This window comes from Homarus americanus, unplaced genomic scaffold (genome assembly GCF_018991925.1).
Source record: "Homarus americanus isolate GMGI-L3 unplaced genomic scaffold, GMGI_Hamer_2.0 scaffold24922, whole genome shotgun sequence".
NCBI lineage: Eukaryota > Metazoa > Arthropoda > Malacostraca > Decapoda > Nephropidae > Homarus > Homarus americanus.
Genome location: NW_024722610.1, coordinates 6496484 through 6506668, shown reverse-complemented (window position 1 = coordinate 6506668; position 10185 = coordinate 6496484). Strand labels below are relative to the sequence as shown.

At 41.7% G+C, this 10185-nt stretch overlaps 1 protein-coding gene across 1 annotated transcript in view; it reads left to right on the top strand.

Annotated features, from left to right (window-relative positions):
- Positions 1 to 3206: 3206 nt before the first annotated feature.
- Positions 3207 to 10185, top strand: part of LOC121862946 (transcription factor IIIA-like) — a 247654-nt gene continuing 240675 nt past the window's right edge. The window contains exon 1 of the mRNA XM_042361399.1: positions 3207 to 3249. The gene's annotated coding sequence lies outside the window, so the exon portion shown is untranslated. The remainder of the gene's footprint in view (positions 3250 to 10185) is intronic.

The following is a 10185-nucleotide window of genomic DNA, read 5'->3' as shown; positions in this document are numbered from 1 at the left end:
TTTTCCAAATAAAAGACCATTTAAACAGCAGATACTTTTCTCCAACTGCTGGTTTAGTCCGTGTCTTAACATATTGTATACATTTTTACTCCTGACATTGGGTAAGTGTTCATATATTGCTTTTTTTCCATAGGGTATTTATTGCATTACTATAATCAGGTGGAGACAAGTAGGAAACATTATCTCAAGTTTTCATATCTTGTAGATAATTGGCCTTTATACTTGTATAATATGAAAGTAAATATTTTGGGTACAAAAGATAATTTCCTGTTTGATAGAAAACTAAAAGTTATGGTGATATTTTTTCAAGATTTTATCCCAATTCATCTGACCACTGAGTTCATCACTGTCATAGCAAAATTATAATACCTAATACTGTGCTTTGTTATATTCTACTGACTTCATCCACAGAACAGGCCATATTTCTCTTTATTTACACTGACCCAACCCCAAGTTCGTGGCAAACTTATTACTTTATTGTTAGATTTAATAAGGATAAAGAAGAAAGGAACGGATATTACACTATTCCTACGTTTTTATGGTTGTCACAGGCTTTATTTACCTATATTCACTGTAAGTGATCATATTCATTCCCAGAATTGGCTTATAATCCAAGAAAATAGGAAAATGAGGTACACCTTAGCTTGGGAGTCAAGTTTTTCATGCTCGTAAATCGTGTAGCAAGAGTAAACATTTTGTGCCACTGACAACGTTTTGAAGGAGCAAGCATACCAACCTCCCAGTCTTCCGCCAGTTGGTACACCTGACTACACTACGATGACATAGTAACAGCAAATGACGGTCGGGTACCACCACGGCCCATCTTGAAAAAGCACAAAATTTTTACTCCACTGTATTACGACAGCGGGGATACCACGGCAGATCTTGCAATTGGCCCTATGGACGATGTGTCATGGTGTGCAGACTTGACGACAGTGAACATTGTTGTAGTAACTTATAATGTCCTCGTCCCACAGTGAAGCTTCTAGGCGATTCATCAGGGCAGACCACTACAACGGGCAGCTCCTGTGAGAAATGCAGATACACAGTACTCTGGATGTCTTCTAGAAGTACACTGTCAAAGTGTCTGTTCATAAAAGTATATGACTAAATTTGTCATGTTATTGACTTAGTCCATCTCACAGTTTGAATAAGACCCGGCTATATTAATTCGTGTAGGATAACAAATAAGATTACAGTACAGTGGTCCCTCGGTTAACGAGCACAATTCGTTCTAGAAGGTTGCTCGTTAACCGAAAAACTCGTTAACCGAAACCATTGTTTCAATGGGTTTTTGGGTAATTGGTTCCAGCTCACCGAAAATTGCCTAAAATCAACAAAAATGGTAGTAAAGTACACTTACTTTGAGGTGTGTATGTAGAAGGCTCCTGGATGATGAAGGGAATTAGAATGGGGGTGGAGGAGAAGGGAGAAGAGAAGGCATTGGGGTGGAAGAGAAGTCACCCCATGCTGCCATTTCACCCATAAAATTTTAGTTTACTTGGTGTAATTCAAGATTTTCTTTAAATCAACACTGCACTGCATTATATATTGTCAATATGTAAAATATATTTCAAAATGACCAATAATTTGACTGGAAACACAGAAAAAAGCATTTATGTTGAAGAGTCTTAAGCAAGATGTTACTTCCACTGAAAAGACACAGCGACTGACGCCTGTATGGTGCGTTGACAGACAGTATGGCGTGCAAAAAACTAGCTTCCTATACTTCAATTATGTTCAATAATTGTTAAAATGACTAAAAAATTTAATATAAAACTTTTAAAATTATTGAATAGTATAAACTTCTTGATATTTACTATAATAGTAAGGAATTTAAGCCCTAAAACCGATTACTGTATTGGCGGACTAATACTGCAGCTGGTGGACTGCTAAATTCAAGCGAAAACATGTTGAGGTCGGCTCGTCACCCCATGCCGCCATTTCACCCATAAAATTTTAGTTCACTTGGTGTAATTCAAGATTATTTTCTTTAAATCAATACTGCACTGCATTATATACTGTCAATATATAAAATAAACTTCAGAATGACCAATAATTGTACGTACTGTAAAAAAGGAAAAATAGTTTATGTTGAAGACAGTCTCAAGCAAGAAGCTTCCTCCACTGAGCAGGGACACACACTGACGCCATTTTGGGTGAGTCAAGTGGCTGTTTGGCGCGCTAAAAAGTAGTTCCCTGTACTTCAATTATGTTAAATAATTGTTAAAATGACTAAAAACTTTAATATAAGACTTGGAAAATTATTGAATAGTACAACCTTCTTGATATTAACTCAAATGGTAATGAATTTAAGCCCTAAAACCGATTACTGTATTGGCGGACTAATACTACAGCTGGTGAGCAAGCAAAAGCAGGCAAAAACATGTTGGGAAAAATTCGTAAGGAATTCGTTAACCGAAATTTTTTCGTTAACCGAAGTGAATCTTATGGAAGGTAATTCGTTAACCGAAATTTCGTTAACTGAGGCGTTCGTTAACCGAGGGATCACTGTACTTGACTCATGCTGGCATGTAGCATACCGTATATCTCGGCCTACAAGTGCGACGGGGTGTGTAAGACCGCCCCCAAAATTTCCATTTAAAAAGTAGCTTTTGAGCCCTATTCGCTGTATAAGACCGGTACCCCAAATGTGACACTTACCATTGGGAGCTTACTGACCCAGTAGTCCTTTACCAACCATCCCATTGACCAGTGCTGTTTACACATCCTTGGTTTTTTAAAATAAGGCCAATTCACTTCAAGTAATGTCATCAAATGTTACAGGTTGGTGTAGTGTAAACACTAGTGACTCACTTAAAAGTCTGTTATTTAACTTGAACTAATGTCAGTGTCGAATACAATTGTTTCATTTACTTGAAATGGATTTTCCGATTTATTTGTTTATTTATTTATGTATAACATACTGTAATATATTAAACACACTGCAAGTATTTCTTTAATTCATAAGCTTGCTTCAACCAGCTACAGTATTCTCATTCAATAGTGTTTCATTAGGATTTGAGTGAAAAAGATTACTGTACATACTTACTACATACATTTATTACACAAATATATATACCACAATATTTTATAATCGCAGTCATGTACTGAATATTCTATGTAAAAAATATAAATTTTAAATGAATTATTTCTAGCGTGGTCGACTTCCTACACAATGACAGGCTATAAATAGCCGTCTTATCTCCCCTCCCCCTCCATCCCTCTGTTCTGAGAGAGAAGGTCTTGGTAAATAACTTTTGTTTGTTTATTTTCATTGTTTGTCTAATTTATCATGTTGTATCAAAGTAATATTACTAAAAGTTTTAGGCAGCTACCAAATGGAGATTCTACTGCCTGGGAAGATATTGGAAGCATAATGTACAGTATTGTCTAATGGTAGACCCTACTTCCATATGGCATCACAAAAATTTTGACCAAGTCTTAGGCTGCTGATTTATCTTTCTGCCCCATTTACACACAATTGCAGAGTTTCAATTGTTTCTCTTCCTTTGACAACACAACATACATACAATGTGATGTTTCTCACCTCTGATCTTTTTTCCATTTATTTATGGTTGGTTATTTAAAATAATGCCAATTCACTTCAAGTATTGGCATCAAATTTTACCGGTTGGTGTACACTAGTGACTCATTTAAGCGTCGGTTATTTAACTGGAACTAATGTTGGTGTGAGTAAAATATTTCCATTTACTTGAAATAGATTTGCCGATTTATTTATTTATAAATTTATTTACAATATACTGTAATACATTAAACACACTGCAAGTATTTTCTTTAATTTATATACTTGTTTTGCGAAAAAGAGAGGCTACCATTATACCTGGTAGGTGAAGTTGACCAGAAATTTATGGTGATCATTAAGGACCAAACTCCGAATCCATGACGTAACTTCTGTTCATCATTCTCATCCTAAATTTACCACTGTCCGGAGTTTCAAGAATTAACGCAGTCATTTACTGAATATTCTTTGTAAAAAAATAAATTTTAAATTAATTATTTATAGGAGATAAGTATTATGATCAATAAATATACAGATATGCATTACTGACCACCTCCGAACACAAGGACGGCTAAAAATAGCCACAGGCGGTCACAGTCAAGGTCACTTTTCCTTTCTTGTCACTGGCAAATGGGGGTGGGGGGGGGGTGATGATAGCAGCTGTGTTTATTACCGGGGTATATTGTTCTTTTACGGTAGGTTAGACTGGTTTATAATACATTTTTATTATTTTAATATACCGGTAATCTTCATTTTAATCCAGCTTCCCAAACGTAAGTTTCAGTATAAAATAATTAGTGGTAGGACCTAGTGAGTGGTTTACCATCACCACTCTTGACACGCTAAACCGCAATATTTAAGAGGTAAGAATTTTATCTCTGGTGCTTAAGACGACCCCCTAACATTGGGCTGATTTTTTTTTTGTTCAAATTCCGTCTTGTAGGCCGAGATATACGGTATGCTGATAAAGGCGGAGTCGCCGTGAGAGATTTATCTTGAGACAACAGCAAAGATATGGAAACATTAGTTATTATTACAGCCTGATCATTCTCTATACAGTGTTCCCTCGGTTAACGAACAATTCGTTTCAGAAGGTTGTTCGTTAACCGAAAATTTCGTTATCTTAAACCATTGTTTCAATGGGTTTTTGGTTAATTGGTTCCAGCTCACCGAACATTACCTAAAGTAAAAAAAAAAAATGCAGTAACGTACACTTACTTTGAGGTGTGTGTGTAGAAGGCTTCTGGATGATGATGCTGATGTGAATTTGAAGTGGGAGGTGGAGGAGGAGAAGGGAGAAGGGTCAAGAGAAGGAAGTGGGGGTGGAGGAGAAGTATTTTACTGCTTCTTGGAAGGTGAGTCACCTTCCATGAAAATGTCAGGAACCTCTGAACTGACAGATTCTCCAGCAGGAACATCCTCTCTCCTTCTTGAAGTGGAAGGCTGAGGGGTAGCATCTGTTTCCCGACGCCTTTTAGTGAAGAAACTGTCAAATTTTGGTTGTGAGGCATTTCTCCTTATCATTAAATGATTTTTTAAGGAGACCACTTTGTCCTGAACATTGCACAAAATAGGTTCTGTTGTTTCCACATCTGGGTGCCTAGAAGCCAGTTTCCTGAACTTATCCCAGTAGTGAACAACATCTTTCAAATCTGTAGTAGACATGTGGTCATCACTTTCCCTTTCTTCCTCACCACTGTCAGTCTCCAACATCTCATCCAGTTGCTGCAAGTCATAAGGAGTAAGTTCTTACTCATGAGACATCACAAGGTCTTCCACATCAACCTCCTCCTCTTCGAGGCCCAATCACTGACCAATGGACTCAATCTCCTTGTCCAATTCTGCTTCTTCTTCAAATCCCTCAAAATCATGGATTGCTGATGGCCACAGTGCTTTCCATGCAGAATTGAGGGATCTAATAGAGACTTCTCGCCATGAGGACACAATCAATTTTACAGCCTCCAGGATGTTAAATTGTGTCTTACAGAGCTGTGCCAGTGTTAGTTCAGGATTAGTGGAAGTTGCCTGATAACACCACCTGAACATTTTCTTTATATACAACTTCTTGAAGTTGCTGATCACATTGGGAGGCAAAAACAACACCGTGATACAGTCAAATTGAGCCTCCAAAGTGCTGGCAAGTTCAGGGTCATGACCAGGGGCATTATCCAAAAGTAGAAGAGCCTTTAAAGGGAGTTTATTGGTGGTTAGGTAGCTCTTCACAGAAGGGCAAAACACCTCAACAGCCCATTCATTAAAGAACTGTCTTGTCACCCATGCCTTACGGTTGGACTTCCAATAAACTCCAAGCTTTCATCTTAACACTTTTTGTTGCTTGAACACCCTGGGCTTCTCAGAGTGGTAGACAAGCATAGGCTTCAGTCAGAAATCCCCTGAAGCGTTGGCACCAAGCAATTGAGTGAGACGGTCTTTCATGGGTTTATGTCCAGGTAAAGAGGCTTCATCTTTGGTGATGAATGTTCTTTTGGGCATCTTTTTCCAGAACAGCCCAGTTTCGTCCACATTTAACACCTGCTGTGGAAGATAATTTTCTTCTTCCATCAGTTCTTTAAATTCCACTAAAAACTTTGCTGCCCCTTCCTTATCAGCACTAGCAGCTTCACCATGCCTAACAACACTGAAAATGTCACTTCTTTTCTTAAATTTTTCGAACCAGCCTTTGCTGGCCCGAAAATCTTCAAATTCTGTGCCTGAAGAACCAGGTTGATCTGTCTTTAAATGTTCGTATATCTCCCTGGCTCTTTCACAAATGAATTCAGTAGAAACTGAATTACCTTTCATCTGTTTTTCCCTAATCCAGATGAGAAGTAACCTCTCAGTTTCTGCAATTAGTGATCTACCTTTAAACACTCTGGTAGATTTGTCTCTCACTTTCACTTCTTTAAATTTGTCTTTCTGTGCAAGAATTGGCGACACAGTTGATGTCGGCATGCCATATTCCTTGCATAGTGCATTTGTTCAAATGCCTTGTTCAGAGCGCACCCAACCTTCATAGCGAGCGGGCGTGCTACGTGTCGCTCCCTGCTCAGTTCAAATCGCTGACTGTTACGACTGTCTGCCTTGTTTTTCACGTTGGGTCCGTTCTGACTGCTTTATCATGCAGTTGTACATGGATATTATTATTCTTGTACACTGCGTTTCTTCCCTATCCTATCCTTTCGCCTAGAGTCCCTGCTGTTTGGTAATGACGCGAACCCTGCGGGCAGAGCCTCAAGGGGGGCCCTCAGAGGGCTGCTGAGTCGAGACAGTAAGGGTGGCAACATTTTCTGTTAGGGATTCGACAGTGCTTCATAACCTGTCACTGTTAGGTGTTAGGGCTTGGCTAGGCCCCCGTCAGGGGATTGTCTGTTCATCCTACCCCTAGACCCGTCTTTACTCGCCCAGCAAGCGGACAGAAGGAGCGGCATCCATGGGGTTTAGCTGAGGTGGACAGATTAGGTAGAATTTTCATTCATTCATTCATGTATGTTACTGACCATGGCCAAAGTGAGAGTGAAGATCTCCGGAACCCCGACCCAGGGGTCTCGGATAGGGCTAAAATGGCTATTGAGCGACCTAAGGGTGAGAATAATTAGACTTGTGGATCTGACAGATGGTTACATCATCCTCACAGAAACAGATGAAGATGCTGATAAACTACTTAAGTCTAGTGCCATGGACAAAATGAAAACTAACGGTTGCGAGGTCATTGTCCCACGGGAATACGGCGCCAAGCTCACCCTTGTATGTAAGAAGTTAGACAAAGATGTAGTGGAAAATAACGCAGAAGAAATAAGAGATGAAATACAAAAGCAAAACAATGTCAAGGTTGTGGAGGTGTATCCTATGTATGCCCATAATATAATCAAGGTTCGCTTTGCAGACACAACGGATGCAAAAAGAATGAAGGAGAAGGGGCTTTATGTATATGTCACTTCCATCTCATAACACCAAATAGAATATGAAAAGTATACGCCCATCCAACAATGTATGAAGTGCTATAAATACAATGACCACATGACCGAGAACTGCCCCATGCAAGGGGTCATATGCTATGAGTGTTCATCTGATCAGCACTTCTACAAAGACTGCCGTAGCACCATAAAAAAGTGTGTCGTCTGCGAGGGTGACCACAGGACCTTCTCTGCCACCTGCCTGGTCAGGAAACAGGTACTTCAAGAAACAGAAGAAACTGACCGAAATAACTAAACAAAAAGAAACCAAGGAAATTTCTAACACCATAGAAAGGACCACTCAGTCGACGATCATGGCTTACAGCCAAACCCTAAAAGACGTTCTAAAAGAAACTCGAGCAGACTCCCAAAAGCTCAACAATGTCAGCGAGACCATGGAAGTCCTGCAATCAGAGATAAGAACCACCAAGGACTCAATAAAAGAGGCAGTTACTGAGTCACTGGGCGCCATGAGGGACGCAGTGGCCGAGAGCATCAGGAGCGTCTCCTCTCCACAGTTGGACGAGTCCAAAGCCACCACTATATACTTGTCTTACCTGCATGCCCATCACATGAACATGGTTCATCCAGGTTCATTCTCGAAACACCTCAACGAGACACTAACCAGGAACAACATTGCACCTGTTGAAATAAGCGACAAAGTCCCTTCAAAAGAAATCCTTAAGGCAGTAACCCACTCAACGACTTATCGACGACCTCAACCCACGCCAGAAATAGACCATGACCTCCTTGACTTAGCAAAAGTCAGTATAACCGCAATCCCGAAGTGGCCAGTCAATCCCCCTGGGATCACAGCTCCAACTACACCGTAAATGCCCGCGATCCCATTACATGCACTCCCAGCGACGACAGTGACCATCGGACTGCAACCACAGTCAATGGTTGCGACCAGATGATGACGACTCACTCCACAGATGAACAAGACCCTCGAGCTGCAGCGTCAGTTGATTACTACGACACGCAGGGCCAGGACCTGAACACCTTCCTGTACATGGGTGACGAGAAGTTCGAGGGCCCGCCATTGACTGACAAGCAGATGTCCGAAGGTTCTGCTAAGAAGTTCCATCCCCCTAGAAATGGCAGAAGCCGAGCAAACACTCCAAGCGACGCCCCAAGCTACAGTCTCCGAAATGGCAGTTGTTAGCAGGATGAAAATTGTCCAACATAATGTCCTACACTGGTCCCTTAATAGACGTAACGAACTGTCTAACTTATACTATCAATTAGACCTAGACATCATTCTGTTAAACAGTACTGGCATAAAGGACGAAAGTAAGCTGAAAATTTTTGGCTACACTGTATACCAGAGGAACATGACGGGTAAGCTGAACGATGGTGTCGCTGTGGCCATCAGGTCACGGCTGAGTCACAGAGTGTTGCCAGACTTCGAGGATTCAGTTCTGGGAGTGCAGCTAGGGGTCCTGTTATCATATGCACAATGTATCTACCTCCCAGACGTCCTTACTTACCCGAACAAGACCTAAACCAGTTGCTACGCCACAGAAAACCAACATACATCATAGGGGACTTAAATGCGCGCCACGCCATACTAGGACACGGTAATGAGAACAACGTCGGTGTGGCGCTGTATGACAACATCAGAAGGGGAAAACTACAACACCTCGGGCCAGATTTCCTGACATTGATCAGATGTGCCAGTGCCACAACACCCGACATAATCCTCTCTAACAACGAGGCCGTCCTGAACAGGCACGTTACCGCCGGACCCATCGGTACCAGCGATCACCTGCCAGTCGTCGTGATGCTCTCATCCAATCCCATTATGATCCTCGCCAACATCAGGCCAAACCTCAAATGGGCAGACTGGGACTCCTTCAAGGAGTCTCTCAGTCTCAAGCAGGGGAGAAACCTGGAAGAAGCCAGTCCCAATGACATCGACGACGCGGTCGAACAATGGTATAAGGATGTGAAGACGGAGATGGACAACAACATCCCGACCACCAGTTACAGGACCATTCCCCACCCTCACACTAGTCACCAGCTGAGGCAGCTCAGTGTCCAGTACGCTCACGTGAGACAACTAGCCAGTATCCGCGGGTGGACGCAAGAGCTGAGAGACCGGTACCGAGAGCTACAGACGGACATCCAGCACGAGAGCAAACGTCTACATGAACAAAAGTGGGCCGCCTTGGTGTGGGAGGCAGCCAACAATTACCGCGATTCTGCTGCATTCTGGAAAGGGATCAAGCAACTGATGGGTTCCACTTCTAGCACGGTCCCTTACCTGCTCGACCAAAACAACGTGAAAATATTCGAGGAAGAAAACCAAGAACAAGTACATCAGCGATATTTACGAAAGATCTTTACCATTAGTGAACAGGAGAACGAGGGCTTCGACAGGGAGTTTCAGGAGGACATTTTAGGTCAGTTGCAGGACCATCAGCACCTGCTCCAGCCGCTCCCACTGACTGACTTCACTAGACTGGTGGACGGAAGCTACCTGACGGAGCGCATAGTTCCTGCAGATGTGTCAGCCGTCATAAAAGGGTTTAAAAACAAATCACCTGGTCAAAGTCACATTAACAAGAAGATCCTGGCTCAACTCCCCGACAACATGACAGAGAGGCTTGCTCATATATGCAACGCCTGCCTCGCCTCTGGATACTTCCCTAAGATGTTCAAAATCGCCGTTATTCGCCTCATACCAAAAGCAGGGAAGCCTCTAAA